This window comes from Macaca nemestrina, chromosome X (genome assembly GCF_043159975.1).
Source record: "Macaca nemestrina isolate mMacNem1 chromosome X, mMacNem.hap1, whole genome shotgun sequence".
NCBI lineage: Eukaryota > Metazoa > Chordata > Mammalia > Primates > Cercopithecidae > Macaca > Macaca nemestrina.
In genome coordinates this window covers 692,457-711,622 of record NC_092145.1, presented here as the reverse complement: position 1 = coordinate 711,622, position 19,166 = coordinate 692,457, and the positions used below count along the sequence as shown (strand labels likewise).

At 39.9% G+C, this 19,166-nt stretch overlaps 1 protein-coding gene across 2 annotated transcripts in view; it reads left to right on the top strand.

The window, feature by feature from the left end:
- The window catches only part of LOC105468363 (phosphatidylinositol-binding clathrin assembly protein-like), a 61,126-nt gene extending 45,917 nt beyond the window's left edge, over positions 1 to 15,209 (top strand). For both annotated transcript variants that reach the window (XR_011618359.1, XR_003015142.2), the window contains exons 9-10: positions 12,131 to 12,238; positions 15,066 to 15,209. The gene's annotated coding sequence lies outside the window, so the exon portion shown is untranslated. The remainder of the gene's footprint in view (positions 1 to 12,130; positions 12,239 to 15,065) is intronic.
- The last annotated feature ends 3,957 nt before the right edge of the window (positions 15,210 to 19,166 follow it).

Here is a 19,166-nt window from a genome sequence, read left to right as displayed (position 1 = left end):
TAAATAGGGAACCCTTTCCCCATTGCTTGTTTTTGTCAGGTTTGTCAAAGATCAGATGGTTGTGGATGTGCAGTTTTATTTCTGAGATCTCTATTCTGTTCCATTGGTCTATGTGTCTGTTTTGGTACCAGTACCATGCTGTTTTGGTTACTGTAAACTTGTACTGTAGTTGGAAGTCAGGTAGTATGATGCCTCCAGCTTTGTATTTTTGCTTAGGATTGTCTTGGCTATATGGGCTCTTTTTAAATTCCATACGAATTTTAAAATAGTTTTTTCTAATTCTGTGAAGAATGTCAATGGTAGCATAATGGGAATAGCATCAAATCTATAAATCACTTTGGGCAGTATGGCCATTTTCACGATATTGATTCCTCCTATCCATAAGCATGGAATGTTTTTCCATCTGCTTGTGTCCTCTTTAACTTCCTTGAACAGTGGTTTGTAGTTCTCCTTGAAGAGGTCCTTCACTTCCCTTGTTAGCTGTATTCCTGGGTATTTTATTCTCTTTGTAGCAATTGCAAATGGGAATTTATTCACATGATTTGGCTCTCTGCTTGTCTGTTGTTGGTGTATAGGAATACTTGTGATTTTGGCATATTGATTTTGTATCCTGAGACTTTGCTGAAGTTGCTTATCAGCTTAATGAAGCTTTTAGGCCGAGATGATGGGGTTTTCTAGATATAGGATCATGTCATAAACAGAAACAGTTTGACTTCCTCTATTCCTACTTGAATAGGCTTTATTTCTTTCTCTTGCCTGATTGGCCTGGCCAGAACTTCTAATACTGTGTTGAATAGAAGTGCTGAGAGAGGGCATCCTTGTCTTGTGCTGGTTTTCAAGGGAAATGCTTCCAGCTTTTTGCCCATAAAGTATGATATTGGCTGTGGGTTTGTCATAAATGACTCTTATTATTTTGAGGTATGTTCCATCAATACCTAGTTTATTCAGCTTTTAACATGAAGGGATGTTGAATTTTATCAAAAGACTTTTCTGTGTCTATTGAGATAATCATGTGTTTTTTGTCTTTAGTTCTGTTTATGTGATGAATTACATTTATTGATTTGTATATGTTGAACCAGGCTTGTGTCCTGGGGATGAAGTGAACTTGATTGTGGTGGATATGCTTTTTGATGTGCTGCTGGATTCTGTTTGCCAGTATTTTACTGAGGATTTTTGCATTGATGTTCATCAGGGATGTTGGCCTGATGTTTTCTTTTTTGTTGTTGTATCTCTGCCAGGTTTCGGTATCAGGATGATGCTGGCCTCCTAAAACGAGTTAGGGAGAAGTCCCTCCTTTTCAATTATTTGCAATAGTTTCAGAAGAAATGGTACCAGCTCCTCTTTGTACCTCTGGTAGAGTTCAGCTGGTAGGCTATTTAATACTGCCTCAATTTCAGAACTTGTTGTTGATCTATTCATGAATTTAACTTCTTCCTGGTTCGGTCTTGGGAGGGTATATGTGTCTAGGAATTTATCCATTTCTTCTAGATTTTCTCATTTATTTGCATAGAGATGTCTATAAATAACAAATAATATGTCTATAAATAATACTGTAAGGTATTCTCTGATGGTTGTTTGTATTTCTGTGGGGCCAGTGGTGATATCCCCTTTGTCATTTTTTATTGTGTCTATTTGATTCTTCTCCCTTTTATCCTTTATTAGTTTAGCTAGTAGTCTATTTTATTAACTTTTGAAAAAACAGCTCCTGGATTTGTTGATTTTCTAAAGTTTTTTGGTATGTGTATCTATCTCCTTCAGTTCCAGCTCCTTGGTTATTTCTTGTTTTCTGCTAGCTTTGGGATTTGTTTGCTCTTGGTTCTCTAGTTCTTTTAGTTGTGATATTAGGGTGTCAATTTGAGATCTTTCTGGCTTTTTGATGTGGGCATTTAGTGCTATAAATTTCCCTCTTAACACTGCTTTAGCTGTGTCCCAGATATTCTGGCTCATTGTCTCTTTTTTCTCACTGGTTTCAAAGAACTTCTTGATTTCTACCTTAATTTCATGATTTGCCCAGGAGTCATTGAGGAGCACATTGTTCAGTTTCCATGTAGTTGCTGTGGTTTTGAGTGAGTTTCTTAATCTTGAGTTCTTATTTGATTGTGCTGTGATCTGAGAGACTGTTGGTTGTGATTTCAGTTCTTTTGCCTTTGCTGAGGACTGTTTTACTTCCAGTTATGTGATTGATTTTAGAGTAAGTGCCATGTGGCACTGAGAAGAATGTGTATTCTGTTGTTTATGGGTGGAGAGTTCTGTAGATATCTATCAGATTCACTTGATCCAGAGCTGAGTTCAAGTCCTAAATATCCTTGTTAATTTTCTGTCTCAATGATCTATCTAATATTGACAGTGGGTGATAAAGTCTCCCACTATTATTGTCTGGGAATCTAAATCTCTTTGTAGGTCTCTAAGAACTTGTTTTATGAATCTGGGTGCTCTGGTACTGGGTGCATATATATTTAGGATAGTTAGCTCTTCTTGTTGAATTGATCCTTTTACCATTATATAATGTCCTTCTTTGTATTTTTTGATGTTTGTTGGTTTAAAGTCTGTTTTGTTAAAAATTGCGGCCAGGCGCGGTGGCTCAAGCATGTAGTCCCAACACTTTGGGAGGCTGAGGCGGGCGGATCACGAGGTCAAGAGATTGAGACCATCCTGGCTAACATTGTGAAACCCCGTCTCTACTAAAAATACAAAAAATTAGCCAGGCATGGTGGTGGGTGCCTGCAGTTCCAACTACTCTGGAGGCTGAGGCAGGAGAATGGTGTGAACCTAGGAGGCAGAGCTTGCAGTGAGCCAAGATCACGCCACTGCACTCCAGCCTGGGCGACAGAGTGAGACTCCATATCAAAAAAATAAAATAAAATGCAACCCCTGCTTTTTACTGCTTTCCATTGCTTGGTAAGTTTTCTTCCATCCCTTTATTTTGAGCTTATATGTGCCTTTGCACATGAGATGGTTCTCTTGAATACAGCACACCACTGGCTCTTGACTGTTTATCCAGCTTGCCGTTCTGTGTCTTTTAATCGGGGCATTTAGCTCATTTACGTTTAAAGTTAATATTTTTAGGTGTGAATTTGATTCTGTCATCATGATGCTAGCTGGTTATTTCACAGACTTGTTTATGTCATTGCTTCATAGTGTCATTGGTCTTTGTACTTCAGTGTGTTTTTGTAGTGGCTGTTAACAGTTTTTCCTTTCCATATTTAGTGCTTCCTTCAGGAGCTCTTGCAAGGCAGGCCTGGTAGTGACAAATTCCTTCAGTATTTGCTTGTCTGAAAAGGATCTTATTTCTCCTTCACTTATGAAGTTTAGTTTGGCCAGATAGGAAATTCTGGGTTGCAAATGCTTTTCTTTTTTTTTTTTCTTTTTTTTTTTTTTTGAGATGGAGTCTCGCTCTGTCACCCAGGCTGGAGTGCAGTGGCCGGATCTCAGCTCACTGCAAGCTCCACCTCCCGGGTTTACGCCATTCTCCTGCCTCAGCCTCCCGAGTAGCTGGGACTACAGGCGCCTGCCACCTCGCCCGGCTAGTTTTTTTTGTATTTTTTTTTAGTAGAGACGGGGTTTCACGGTATTAGCCAGGATAGTCTTGATCTCCTGACCTCGTGATCCGCCCGTCTCAGCCTCCCAAAGTGCTGGGATTACAGGCTTGAGCCACCGCGCCCGGCCACAAATGCTTTTCTTTAAGAATGTTGAATATTGGCCCCCAATCTCTTGTGGCTTGTAGGGTTTCTGCAAAGAGGTCTGCTGTTAGTCTGATGGGCTTCCCTTTGTAGGTGACCTGGCCTTTGTCTCTGGCTGCCCTTAACATTTTTTCCTTCATTTTGACCTTGGAGAATCAGATGGTTATGTGTCTTGGGGTTGATCTTTTCATGGAGTATTTTACTGGGGTTCTCTGGATTTCCTGAATTTGAATGTTGGGCCTATCTTGTTAGGCTGGGGTAGTTCTGTTGGATGATATCTTGAAGTATGTTTTTTCAACTTGGTTCCATTGTCCCCCTCTCTTTCAGGTATCACAGTTATTCATTAGTTTAGTCTTTTTACATAATCCCATAGTTCTTGGAGCTTTTGTTTGTTCCTTTCATTGTTTTTGCTCTAATCTTGTCTGTCTGTCTTATTTCAGCAAGATAGTCTTCAAGTTCTGAAATTCTTTCCTCTGCTTGGTCTATTTGGTTATTGGTACTTGTGGTTGCATTGTGAAGTTCTCATGTTGTGTTTTTCAACTCCATCAGTATGGGGGGAACCTGCCCCCAATATTTCAACGTAGATTCTTTCTACTTTCCATAAGTGTTGGCGAGCTGAGAAATAAAGAAAGACAGTACAAAGAGAGGAATTTTACAGCTGGGCCTGAGGGGGTGACATCACATATCAGTAGGACCGTGATGCCCGCCTGAGTCTCAGACCAGCAAGTTTTTATTAAGGGTTTCAAAAGGGGAGGGGGTGTAAGAACAGGGAGTAGGTACAAAGATCACATGCTTCAAAGGGCAAAAAGCAGAACTACTAATAAGGGTCTAACAAAGATCACAAGGCAAAGGGCAAAAGCAGAACTACTGATAAGAGTTCAACAAAGATCACAAGGCAAAGGGCAAAAGCAGAACCACTGATGAGGATCTATTTTCAGCAGTGCACATATTGTCTTGATAAACATCTTAAACAACAGAAAACAGAGTTCGAGAACAGAGAACCGGTCCGACCACAAATTTACCAGGGCAGTTTTCCCAATCCTAGTAAGCCTGAGGGTACTGCAGGAGTCCAGGGCATATCTCAGTCCTTATCTCAACTGCACAAGACAGATATTCCCAGAGCGGCCATTTATAGACCTCCCCCTAGGAATGCATTCCTTTCCCAGGGTATTAATATTAATATTCCTTGCTAGGAAAAGAATTTAGCGATATCTCTCCTACTTGCATGTCCATTTATAGGCTGTCTACAAGAAGAAAAATATGACTCTTTTTGCCTGACCCCACAGGCAGTCAGACCTTATGGTTGTCTTCCCTTGTTCCCCAAAAATCGCTGTTATTCTGTTCTTTTTCAAGGTGCACTGATTTCATATTGTTCAAACACACATGTTTTACAATCAATTTGTACAGTTAACACAATTATTACAGTGGTCCTGAGGTGATGTACATCCTCAGTTTACAAAGATAACAGGATTAGGAGATTAAATTAAAGACAGGCATAAGAAATTATAAAAGTATTATTTGGGAACTGATAAATGTCCATATTAAAATGAAATCTTCACAATTTATGTTCCTCTGCTGCGGGTCCAGCTGGTTCCTCCGTTCGGGGTCCCTGACTTCCCATAACACATCAGGTCGTTTATGTTCCTCTCTAACGTGGTTATTCTGGTAAACAGCTCCTGTAATGTTTTATCATGGTTCTTAGCTTCTTTGCATTGGGTTAGAACATGGTTCTTTAGCTCAGTGAAGTTCATCATTACCCACATTCTGAAGCCTACTTCTGTCAATTCATCCATCTTGGCCTCCGCCCAGTTCTGTGCCCTTGCTGAAGAAGTGTTGTGATCACTTGGAGGAGAAGAGGCACTCTGGCTTTTTGAGCTTTCAGCATTTTTTTGTTGATTCTTTCTCATCTTAATGAGTTTATCAACTTTGATCTTTGAGGCTGCTGACCTTTAGATGGGGTTTTTATGGGGACTTTTTTGTTGATGCTGTTGTTGCTGTTGCTTCCTGTTTGTTTTTCTTTTAACAGTCAGGGTACTCTTCCATAGGGCTGCTGCAGTTTGCTTGGGGTCCACTCCAGATCCTAGTCACCTGGGTCCCTCCTGCACATGGAGGTATCACCAATGGAGGCTGCAGAACAGCAAAGATGGCTGCCTGCCCCTTTCTCTGGGAGCTCTGTCCCAGAGGGGCACCAACCTGATGTCAGTGGGAACGCTCTCATATATTAGACTTTCAATAGCAATGTCTAATGGCAACTGCCCAGTATGCACAGGACACCAGCACCAAGAACAGAAATTATTCAGCTGGCTGCAGCGGCTCACACTTGCAACCCCAGCACTTTGGGAGGCTGAGGCGGGTGGATCACCTGAGGTCAGGAGTTCGAGACCAGTGTGACCAACATGGCGAAACCCTGTCTCTACTAAAAATACAAAATTAGCTGGGTGTGATGCTGCACATTCAATTTTAGCTCACATGATATATATAAAGAATGAACGAATTTCTTATAGCAGAATTGGAAGCAAGGGTGTAAGAATACTTTGGGAAGGATCAGAAAGACTGATATTAAAAATGTATATCTGCCTCTTTATTCGAGTCCCTGTAGCTGATCACTAGCTCTCTGGAGTACTTCTAAAGTCAGAAGTCACTGTGTCTCATGTTGTATCACCTAGTAATGGACAAAGAAACTAAGACAGGGATTAAAGTTATGACTGGTATTACTCCGCTTGTCATCTGCTGTGTTGAAAGCCAACTTATCATTTTTCACATTATTGTATACATCTAAAACATGTTATAAACGAAGACTGGAAGTGAACACTGAAAAACTGAGAAAGTTTTAGTTGTTGCAGGTAATGCAATTATGGTTCAAATGTTTCTTTATTTTTGTCTATTGTTATTGTTTTGTTTATGCAGTACAGAAAAGAGTCACAACTCTTTCTTTCTTAGCTAAGTTCACATTACTCTCTGATGTGGAATGTTTTCCAAGCAAATTCCTGTTCCTCAGGAAATTTGAGCTATTGTGAACTCTGCTCTGCCTTCTAAAACAACATAGCAATAATTAGATGTCTTTAAACCTCTTAAGGAAGGATAATTGCTTAAGGAATGATCACTGTCTTGGCTATAGAAAGTTCACTATGAATTTGTTCTCAGTGTTAAACATACAGCAGAATATTTTCTGTATCTTTTAATATTGCTTATTAAATACTAGTAGAAAATTTACTATATGGTCACTGACACGTTTTGTCAAGGTTCTACCTCCAGTGACTCCCTAGCAAATGCCTATGTATAGGAAGAAAAAACGCTCTTTCTTTTTATATAATTCATATGAGATTATTAGAAAATTTTGAATCAATTACACCCAATTGCAATTAAATTTCTCCAATTTATCATGCTATACCTTGCTTGAGTAGTCAAAGAGGACATAGTATACAAAATATATAACACAAGGATAGTTTGAGTAATATAGTGGAAAGACTATATCACAAGATTGGAAACACCCTGGGATCAAGATCAAATTCGAATGATTTGCAAAGCTATGGGACCTTGTGGTGTAACACATGGATTATGCATTATGTTAGAAATGGTTTGTGAAGGAATTTGTCAATTTTGTAGCTTGTTTTATTTAGGCTCTGCACAGAGCATCTATACTGTATGATTATTCACTTTGTTTATCTTGTGCAGCTGTTTGCTAGAGAACCATAAGGAAGGGTTTTGAAAACAATTAATTTTTTTTTTGAGATGGAGTTTCACTCTGTTGCCCAGGCTGAAGTGAAGTGGCACAATCTCGGTTCACTGCAATCTCCACCCCCCGAGTTCAAGTGAATCTCTTGCCTCAGCCTCCCAGGTAGCTGGGATTATAGGCGTTTGCCACCATGCCTGGCTAATTTTTGCATTTTTCATAGAGATGGGGTTTTGCCATGTTGGCCAGGCTGGTCTCGAACTCCTGACCTCAGGTGATCCGCCCGCCTCAGCCTCCCAAAGTGCTAGAATTACAGGTGTGAGCCACCGCACCTGGCCAGAAAAGCCTCTTTTAAGATATCAAGAGTTGGATATATGGTTACAACTACTAACAGAAAAAAAAATTATACAGTTATTTTTAAATGGAAAGTAATCCATCCACATTCTTTTCTTGCATTGGAAAAAATGGCAGCTGTCTGAGAAATAATAAGCACATGCCTTGTGAGATGGCTAACAGGAATAGAGAAAAGAACCCTGGAAATGGGGATAAAAAGAGATGTACAGAAGTGGAATAGTCAAGAGAAAGCTGTTTCAGAATTAATAGATAATCCAAAATAGGAATTACCAACATTCACATAATAGAGATTCAAGTATTAATATAATTTAGTTTAGGTTACATTCTTGGTTTATCCCAAGAGTTATGAACTACTGTTTGCTGCTGGTTTTTTTCCCCTTCTGCAAGGATTTTATTGTTGTTTCATTTTGTTTTGTTTTATTTGCTATTTTGCTGTTCGGGATCACTTCTAGTCTATATCAATCAGGTTTAAAAACTTGAACTGATTTTGCTGTTATCATATAAAACTTCTAATGGGAGAAATTGTTAATACAGATAGAATATCTGGAATTTTTCTGATTCTAACCTTCTTTTAACTCATTTTTAGTTTATTATTTATATTCTGCCTATTTGGCAATATTTTCATGGTTTAAAATTTTTCTTAGTTAAAATATTTTTGTAATCACTAGTTCTATTTATAGCTTCAGTGCACTGCATATATTTTATGCAATACAATACAGGTAATGGAAACTCTGAAGACATTTAGTTGCTCCAGCCATACACCAATTTGCTCATGTTGTTTTTACTGTTGGTCCATTCCAGAAAATGGTAAATATACAGGAACATGCAGAGGATAACAAATATCCATGTTTCTGACACATCTCAAATTGCACGTGTCCAAAACTGTACCCTTGATCTCCCCAAAGCTGTTCTACTTGCAGCCTTCCCAATCACAGCTGATGACATCTCCATCCTTCCAGTTGCTCAGGCCAAAAGCCTTGGAATCCTCCTTAATACATCTTTCTCTCACTCCACATACAATTCATGAGCAAATGCAATGGCCTCTATTTTCAGAATGCATCCTAACTTTTTCCTAATCCATTTTCTCTCACCTGGTTCACTGCAGTAGCCTTCTACCTGGGCTCCCTGCTTCTGCCCTTGCTCCCTACAATTTTCTTCACACTGCAGCCAGAGTGATTGGCTTACAGTGTAAGTCAGATCAACCAACTTCATTGCAATTGCCCCCATTTCTCCCAGAGCAAAAGCCAAGATCCTCCATGCTGCCTCTCTGCTCCCATCTCCTGACACTCTTGCCTTGCTTAGTTCTTTCTAGGCATAGGGCTACTCAGTATATATTCTTGAAGTAAGGCAGAAACAACCCATGTTTGTATTAAAGGACATTGAGGTTGTCTCCCCAGTTCACTTTTCAACTCACTTTAATGTGACTTCTATCCTCACTGTTCCACTAAACTGCTAACATAAAGGTCTCTAATGACTTTCATGTGACCTAATCGAATAGCTACTTCTCTGTCCTTGTCTTACTCAGTCCTTCTCTCCTATCACTCAACTAGCACATATTCTGATTCTAGAAATATGGAAGTAATTAAAAGAAAGAAAAACCTATGTCTCTGCGGGATGTACATTCTAGTGGGGGGAAGAAATAAATAAACAAGGTGACAAGTACTATGGAGAAAATTGCAGCAGGGAAGAAGAATTAAGGGTATTGGAGTAGGTTTCCATTTTAAATAGGCTGATCTGTGGGAACTCTATTGAAAAGGTGACTCAGTCTTGAGTAGATTTTTTTTTTTTTTTTTTTTTTTTTTTTTGAGACAGAGTGTTGCTCTGTCACCCAGGCTGGAGTGCAGTGGCGCGATCTCGGCTTACTGCAAGCTCCGCGTCTCGAGTTCACGCCATTCTCCTGCCTCAGCCTCCCGAGTAGCTGGGACTACAGGCACCTGCCACCATGCCCGGCTAATTTTTTTTATACTTTTAATAGAGACAGGGTTTCACCATGTTAGCCAGGATGGTCTCGATTTCCTGACCTTGTGATCCGCCTGCCTCAGCCTCCCAAAGTGCAGGATTACAGGTGTGAGCCACCGCGCCCAGCCTTGAGTAGAAATTTTAAAGAGGAGAAGGAGCAAGTCAAGTGGAAGAGCATTCCAGGAGAGGGAATAATCAGTGCAAATGCCTTGAAGTAAGAATGTGCTGAGAGAAAGAATGGATGAAATCACCTAGGGGTGACTGGAGACTGAGCCCAAGGGTCATCTGTCATTGGGGCAGGGAAATGAGAAGGAACCTGCAAAAGAGGTAGAACAGGAGTGGCCAGTGAGAGAGGAGGAAACACTCTCCCTTCCTAGAGTTAGAAACACCATTTTCTCCTGGTTTTCCTCCTACCTCATATCTCTTTTGAGTCCTGTTTGTGGACTTCTCTACATCCTCTATAATAATATACTGTATGTGCCAGTTAATTTCCAGAAGAGGATTAGAGTATAATATGACACTAGGTGTGCATATATGCTAGAACTATGAGTGAACCCAAGCCCAGAAAAAATAGACTTAGTAGGAATTTAAGGTAGAAGGAGAAGAACTGAGATACTCCACAGGTCAGGGTCCAAGTGCCAAAGGAGTGTGGTAGATTCCAGGTTAGGCATCAGTAACCAAAGTCTATTTATTAGTATAACAGGGCTTGAGGCAAAAAGTATGGGTTGCAGAGAAAACTATGAAGGGCTACGTAAAGAGCCAGGTTATTTCAGATTCTTTCCAAATAATGGTGAACAGAACAGGGCCCATTTCCCAGGGAGAGAAGCTGACAGGAATCAGGTATAAAGTAGACCCTAGCATTGACTTGACTACAGAATGAGACTCCCACTCCTCTGGCATGAATAACTGTGGACCCAGGTGAATTGAAGGAGGCATATTCACCTAGGTTTCCTAAAAGGACTAGGTGCTCGGTCTAGTCACCACATGGGGCTATTCCAGAGTGTACTATCTGATAACATCACAGAAGTGGACCAAGATCTTCATCCTCAGGCAAGAGCAATTTCAAGGATTTCTAGGCAGCACTGGTTTGTAAGGCAAGAGGTACCTTGCTCACTTAGGCCCTTTGTTTGATACTGCAGAAGTGGCATCCCTGCACACTGCAGATAGCTAGGAACTGCTTCCAAATTGCTGGGATGGGGCTAAGACAGGAGGAAGGACTGGAAAACTTAAATGTTACTATCAACTAAAATTCTTTTAACTTCATTTTCACTTCTCACCCATTCTATATATATATGTGGGTATTTTTTTAAGATCCAAGTGCAAGACTCTGTTAACCTTCATCTTATTCATTTGGGACCCTATCTCTAGTCTGTCAAGAAAATTAATGTTTCTGATTATATTTAATGTATTCATTATCCTTTCCAATGGGTATGTTATTCACGTGCTCAGTGAACATGTCCTCTACAACATTTTCATTGATAGATAAAGATGAACAAGAAGATTAAGAATATAACCCTGCAGCGTATCACCAGAAGCCTCCCAGCAGGTCAACACATTAATCCTTAGCCTTTGGTTATGAGTCATTCGAACAGTTTCTAATTTACCCAGTTGTTCTTAAGTAAGCCCATATTTCCTCAATAAGTGAGGGAGAAGTGAGGGAAAAGATCAAGATGAGAAAGAAGTAGGTTTGGTAAGCCATGCCAAGGAGTTTACACACTATGTATAGTCAATGAGGGTCCATTTAATGGTTTTAAACAGTGGAGGGAGATGGTCACAGTCTTATATTAATGGGTCTGTGCAACCTCCTTAGTTTGTTCTTCATTAATTGCCATTCTTTCATCTTTTGAATATAATTTAAAATGTGAGCTCATAAAGTAACTAGAAAAGTAAAACAAACTAAAGAGATGTCACATGCCTTTCTAGTTCCACCTACCTCCTTGACTTGATGTGCTTGCCCTTTCTTCACTACTTTCATCTGGCAAATTTCTATACATCCTTCACATTTAACCTGTAGATCGCCATATCAAGTCATATGTTCATACTAAAGTATTTCATGAAAGATACATACATACCAGTATATATTTAACACGTTCCATGTCCACCTACAAACTTCCTTTCTTTTTCCTATGAGTATTATTGGCCTTGAGATGTTGGAGTTCTGTCTTGTAAAGAGTCCTTTGTAGGCCTTACTTTGTGGCTAATTCATCCCTGCTTTTCAATAACTGTTCTTTAGGTTTTCCACACTCTTTGGTCTGTCATACTTTATCACTAGCAGCCCCTTCACAAATACATTTTCCTCTTTTTCTTTGCATCTGGCATTTCGCATTCCTTTCAGGTGATGCTTATTAAATATTAATATAATATTTACTTTAGGGGGCTACTTGTTCTCATGGTACTATTATGTTAGGAGAGCAATTAAATACTAATTAATTTTTAACTGTTTATTTTCTTTTAAAATTCATAGGTTCCAACTCCATTGGGAGCTTCTTCTCTAATGGCACCTCAACCCATTGTTCATACCCAGCAAGGCCTAAGGACCAGTAGTCCTTCCACTCCATCCCCAGAACATCAGGTACATTTGGGTTGTTGTTGCTAAGCGCCTTGGCAAAGATAGGCAATCAGTGGAGGCAGGATCAGTGTTATAATGGAGTTTTGCAACATAGCCATCTTTTGTGTACTGTTGGTCTCTCATAGAAGAAAGCCTAATTGTAACATTTTCATCATCATAGAAAGACACAGAACTGTGCAGACCTGGTACAGACCTTTATAAACTTGTGTTGTTAAGCCTCAACTGCTTCTTATATTTATTCAGCCATCCTTTTATTCATTCATTTGTTTATTCATTCGACAAACCCAACTGTAATTAGTATTGGAGAAATGGCTAACCCAGTCTGGAGATTTCAAGGATGACTTACCAGAGAACTGATACTTAAGTTTAATGATAATATTTAAAAATAGACAGAGTTAACAGAGTGAGAAAGGATGCTCCAGATAAACATATACGCAGAGAGGGAAGTACAAAGCACCATGGGAACTCAAAGAAGAGAACGATTAATTTAGTAAAGGAAGCTTGCAAGTACTAAATGATAAAGAAGATTTCAAATAGTAGATGTATAGTGGATAGAAGAAGTTTGGCATTACAGGCAGGAAGAATAGGTTGAACAAAGAAGTGGAAGTAGGCAGTGGTAATGTGAGGGAGTATAGCTGAAGTGTATGGGAGAGTGTCATGATCCAGGTGTCCACTGTCTCAGAGTATTGTATTCTAGAAGACTTTACAAGGTTTCTTCTTTCAGTCTTCAACTGATGTGCTGAGCCCCCTGATACCTGAACATTTGTTTTAGGAGGACTGACGAAGCTTCAGGTGTTAGATAATGAGAAAAATGGAGTGACAATTTACTTCCTTCCTGTTCTCATAGCAAGGCTGGTGGCATCATTTTTTTTCATTTTAAGTTTATTTATTATTATTATTATTATTATACTTTAAGTTCTAGGGTACACGTGCACAACGTGCAGGTTTGTTACATATGTATACTTGTGCCATGTTGCTGTGCTGCACCCAGTAACTCGTCATTTACATTAGGTATGTCTCCTAATGCTATCCCCTCCCCCACTCCCCACAATAGGACCTGGTGTGTGATGACCCCTTCCTGTGTCCAAGTGATCTCATTATTCAATTCCCACCTATGAGTGAGAACATGCGGTGGTTTTCTGTTCTTGCGATAGTTTGCTGAGAATGATGGTTTCCAGCTGCATCCATGTCCCTACAAAGGACACGAACTCATCCTTTTTTATGGCTGCATAGTATTCCATGGTGTATATGTGCCACATTTTCTTAATCCAGTCTGTCACTGATGGACATTTGGGTTGATTCCAAGTCTTTGCTATTGTGAATAGTGCCGCAATGAACATACATGTGCATGTGTCTTTATAGCAGCATGATTTATAATCCTTTGGGTGGCATCATTTTGCCAAAATGGATTTCCTGAGCAGAGTCTCCAGACTCCCACCATGTAATTGCTGTAGCTGCTCTCTAGGCAACAGCAAGAGCAATGGTTGCCTAGGATTTCTTGTCTTGGGCGGGGAGGGTGATCCCTGAGTAACATAAGCTCACCTTGGCATGGGAAATTTCATCAAATATTCTGGTCTCTGCTGGCTTGGCTTTCTTGAAACTATAATGTGCCCACACACCGTTATTTTTGAGCCATCATCTGTAAACAGAGACTACAATATGTGAAAGGTGATGAATTTTTTTAGAGATTAGCAATTCCAAAATCCTCTTTAGGAAGAGGAAATGGAGGCCCTAAGAGAGATGACTTCCAAGGTTTCTTGGCTTCAAATCCATAATTTTTTCCAATGTGTGGGCAAAAGCAGGCCTTCCATGCAAGGTGGATTCCCACTACACTTAGTGTCTCTGGCACTTAGCATTGACTGTCTTGCCCAGCTAGGTGGTTTTTCATGTGAGTGTCTTAGTTTCTTAACTAGATTTATTATCTCCAGTTATACACTGCATCGAATTCTTCTAGTGTAACTTATCTTCACTACCTCAATGTTGAGCACATTGTACATGCTCCACAAACATTTGTTGCTTGATTGATTCACACAGTCAATAAATAATGACGAAGCTGCTATGTATCAGGCTCAGTGTGAGGCCCAGAGAAACAAAGGCAAGAGAAACAAGTCCCTACCCCTAATAATTTATAGGCTGATAGAGGCACTCATCTCAGCTTCTCTTTTTCTTTGGTACTGACATCAGACATTTTAGAGTCAAGTTGAAAAGAGTTGGTCATATTTTTGGGCTTTCATATTTCAAGGCATTTCAACATATCCACAAATAGCAGGCCCAGTGAGCTGTGCAATATCATGGGGCTCCAATGTTTTAGGAGCTTTGGTCCTGAGCCAGACTGAATGCCCTCTCTTATCTATATATGTGAAGAATAGCCCTTCTTCCTCCCCAGGAGGCTGTGAGGGATTTAAAACAGATGTCTATCTGAGGGATCCTGCAGATCTCCCATGCTATCAGGAGGCTGTGTGATTTCTCCCCATCATGAGGCCTTTATCATGACATGTTATGGCTCATGTCTCAAACCCCTGAGTTTCTTATTCTGTGCCATATCCATGCCTTTCAATTATCAGGACAGTAGCTGAAATTTATTGAGGGCTTACTAGGTACTAGGCACAGTATCAAGTATGTTATATGTGTAATTCCATTCAATCTACTTAATAATATGTGCCCAAAGCCCCATTATTATGGTTATTTTACAATGGAGAAAACTGAGACACTGTTAAAGTAACTAACCTAATATCCCATAGCCAATAAATAATCAAGCTTGACTGCAAAGTACATGCTCTTAGCCTTAACCATTATGCTGAATGCACCATCTCTCCCAATTATTATCCAGGAAACCTTGTGACTGGGAATTTACCATGGCTTATACTGAAGGTCTTCGTGTAGCCTGAGGAGTCCGGCCCAAAGAAGATTCAGGAACATGAAAGCAGAGTTCAAACCTTTTTACATCCATGCTTTTTATTGGGTTTGGTGGGAAAGGAAGAGCTTGGGTGGACATAGGGGCAGAGGTATTTGGAGGGGTGTAATTACTCACCTTGGGGCCCAAGATCAGGTTTTCTAAATTGAGAACTGCATAGTTACGGAAGGAACCCGGAGGACCCAGTGGGATTTAGTGACAACCATGGGATGCAGAATTAATACTAGTGCCCTGATGACTCACCAGAGGTCGTAGTCAAAATGTATTAGCACTAGAAGTGAGTCTGGAGATCCTCTAGTCCAAAGCTCACATTTCACATGTGAGGACACTGAGCTAGATAGGTGAAGACACTTGTCTAATGAGGCACAGCCTGTTAATGACAGGGTTAAACTAGAACCCAGGTTCTAGGGCCTATTACGCAGTGGCAAGCCTAGGAATGGATTCTGGAAATAAAGCAGGGTAATGTCTGGGAGTCCCCAGGGCCATCATTCTGGCTGATGAGGTGGTGGGGTCAGGTTGCAGAAGGGTTAGTTGCCTGGAACAAAGGACCTCTCCACATCACCTTGGATAAATAACGTCAGTCCCAGGAAAAAGGAAATCACATTGCCACATTTTACCTTGTCTAGGAAAATCCTACCTTGTCCTCTCTTGTATAAACAGAACAAAAACACGGAAGATACAATAACAATACACAGTGAGAACACCACCAGCACATTCAGCAACCCAGGGTAGTGAGTATGGAGGCCCATTGGCATGTCTGGAAATAGAAGAAACATGTATTCTGACTTACTAGGAAATAGCCCCAAGAGGCTGGGACAGCTTAGCATGCAGGAGCACTATCACAATTGAGAGCCCTCCAGGGGAGTTCCAAAGCACCTAGGGGAAACTGCACTTTCTGCTCTCAGAAGTCAGGATTAGAAACTGAATCAGAAGGTCGAGCAGAGGCTGTCTCAGAACATCCTGAAATGCTTGGCATCTCTCTGAAGGCCTTGGGCTCTTTCCCAGTGGGCTTCCTGAGAGGAAATGACCCCAGTGACCAGGCTCAGGAAAAAGGAGACACATTCCCCCAGCCTCAGGATTTGCAGCTCTTCGGAGTAATTTCAGAGGCTTGTGGAGATTGGGACAGAACCTGTTACCTGCACAGAGCAAACATGGAGTGAGAGTTGTGGGTTCCCAGCTGTACAAATTTAAGTCAGCTCTTGGTCCTCTGAGTTATGGAAGTTGCTAAGGATATCACCCTCTTCTTCCAGGGAACTCCGATTGCATATCATATCATTTTCTTCCTTCTCTGCAGAGCACATTAGTGTGACATTTGCAGGTACTATTCGCTGAAGTCATTAAACTCTGGCTTCCCAAAATATGAGCCAGTGGTGCACTAGAGCTGGCTTGTATCAGCTTGTGAGAACCAATTGTTAAATTTCTAGAAATTCTGCAAGATGGTTGTTAAACACAGTCATCATTCAAAATTAAATTATAAAAATTTACAATTAAATTATTTTAAAAGCAAAGGTAATAAATATTCAAAATTTATCACCTTCTAATTATTTTTTGACATTTGAATGTTACCTGTGCTCTTGAGGTTATTTACGTCGATTTTATCTGTATGCTACTGGGCATGTCTTCCCAACTCGACATGGATTGAAATCAGCCATTGTGAGAGTATCTACGCAACAGAAATTGGTAGATGCTACAAACTACGGCTTGATCTATGTTTGTAACTCTAGACTTGAAAGCAATGGAGAAAATGTTACTAATGCAGATTCAGCTTAAAAGTGAGTTGTGTCTGTAGCCATTATTGTGAATAGCACCAAAAAATGAGGCAATATTTTTCTGGTATTTGAAAACCATTATCCAATTCAGCAAGTAAGTCACTCACATTGTTGATGAATGATCCAAGTACCAATATAAAAATAATTGTTGAATTACTTTTTTTATTACTTAACATAAATGAATATATCAACCAACATTTATGTCAGAACTACACTAGTTCATCAATTGCAACTATAGGTTGTCTAGGGAGATATGTATTTGGCAAAAATCAAAAGCATCCTGCCAGAATTGGTTATACGGAATTTATGATAAAGAGTATTGTATATTTTATTATCATTTATGAAATTGTGTGCTATACACCTTTTATATCAATACAATTTATAATAAATACCTACCCCCTTTCTAAAGAGAATTAGTTGAACATTTATCAGCACAACACTATGTGAAATGATTTTTTTAAAGTTGTTGTTTCCTGCTGTATGCATATTTTCTTTACATTTTGTTTTGTTTTGTTTCAAAAGTGTCCATGGTGAAAAACTACAACCTTTTAAAGTCTGTTTTAAAAAATGCTTTTACTAAAGCAATCTAAAGATAAGCTGTAAAAAGTGTGGCCTACTGAAGGGTTACTAAAGATCAATCATATTTAAGATCAGGTAATAGCTAGATTTGGATCTGGCAAAAGAAATTTCTTTTCTTTTCTTTTCTTTTCTTTTCTTTCTTTCTTTCTTTCTTTTTTTTTTTGCCAAGAGATAAGAAAATGACCACCTATAGAGTTGATAAGCTTAGTGTACTCTTGGAAAAGCTGCTGTAGCCATGGCAGGAAGGAAATAGAGGAGTTAGAAAGAATTGGTATACAACTTTCTAATTAAGAGAAGACTAGAAAGGAAATACATTCAGCAGTATAAATAAGGGAATCTTCTGTTTGTACCTCTAAGGGAGTAAAACACGAGTGATAAGTTGATAAGGCTTTTGGCTCCAAAAGAAAAACCTGGCCCGAAGTGTCAAATCATATCTCTTAGAGGGATTTATTCCAGATTAGAATTAGTGATAATTTGGAGAACTATTTCCTAAAGTTTGAAGTAAGTCCTTGATTAGTTTTAATAATGATTAATATAGATAGGGATCAGTGAAGTTGAACCAAATTTGCATGTGTGTCTGATATTTCAATGTTTTTCTGTAGAAACATTACCTACTTTTCAAAAACAAAAAAATTTTTTGGAAGGCATTGAGGTGGGGGAAAGTGGTGAAGAATAGAGTTCCCATATACTTTTCTCTCCAGGAACAGAGACATTATCTCACAAAGCTGCTGACCAGAAAAAGTCAGAGTCATGGTTAGTTAACATGTCTTCATCCTCCCAAGCCAAATCGCATAGAAGCCACTGGAGAACTAGTTTGGAATTCCGGCTTCACTACTATGTAGTTGTAGGATTTTGGAGAAGCTGTACAGGTTCACTGAGCTTTAGTTTCCTCATTCACAATATGACGATACCAATTTCTTCCTCATATTATATATAAGGACATATCTATGTCTATATGCTTGATCGTACATTATCTGTGTAGATAAACCGGTAACAGTGATTGCCTCTGAGAAGAGAGACTTTCCGTTGCATAATTCTTAGGCTCATGGTAGAATTTGTGCAAGTGGATGAAGCACTGCCTCACTGGAAAACACTCCAGTGAAAGAAGAGAAAGGACAGAAAACAGCCCGAGGAATAATTACTTGGTTCTGTATGACACATGTGCTTTTAAAGGGTTGTAGTGTAGGATGACATTGGGTAAGTCCATGGTCCTAGAAGCCTAGGTGGAGTTCTTAGGATTTTGTATGTAGACTATGAAGTTTTGGAAACGTTTGAGCTGGAGAGAAGACATTCTGTTCAAAGGTGGCTTTCAGGAAAGGCTGGTGCGACAGGCAGGGTATTTATTAGAATGAGGCCAGTGACCACTCTGAAACAGACACAAAGTAAGTTCCCTTCAAGGGGCAGAAAGCTCCCTGGGATGGTGAGACCAGAAAGGCACAGAGGCTGAACCCTCGTGATGGCGCTAGGTCCCAGGTTCGCTAGCATCCGAGAGGGGGATTGGGTCGCTCCAGAGGCCATTGTGAAGGCTGCTGCCAGTTCTAGGGTCGGGGTGGGGTCAGGCTAGGTCCCTATTCCTAGGGCTTTAGCACCGCTCACTCACAAATCCCCTTTTCCCAGGAGGGCGTAAGGGTTTTTCCTGTCGCTCTAGCTTCTCTTCCGCGGCCCTTCC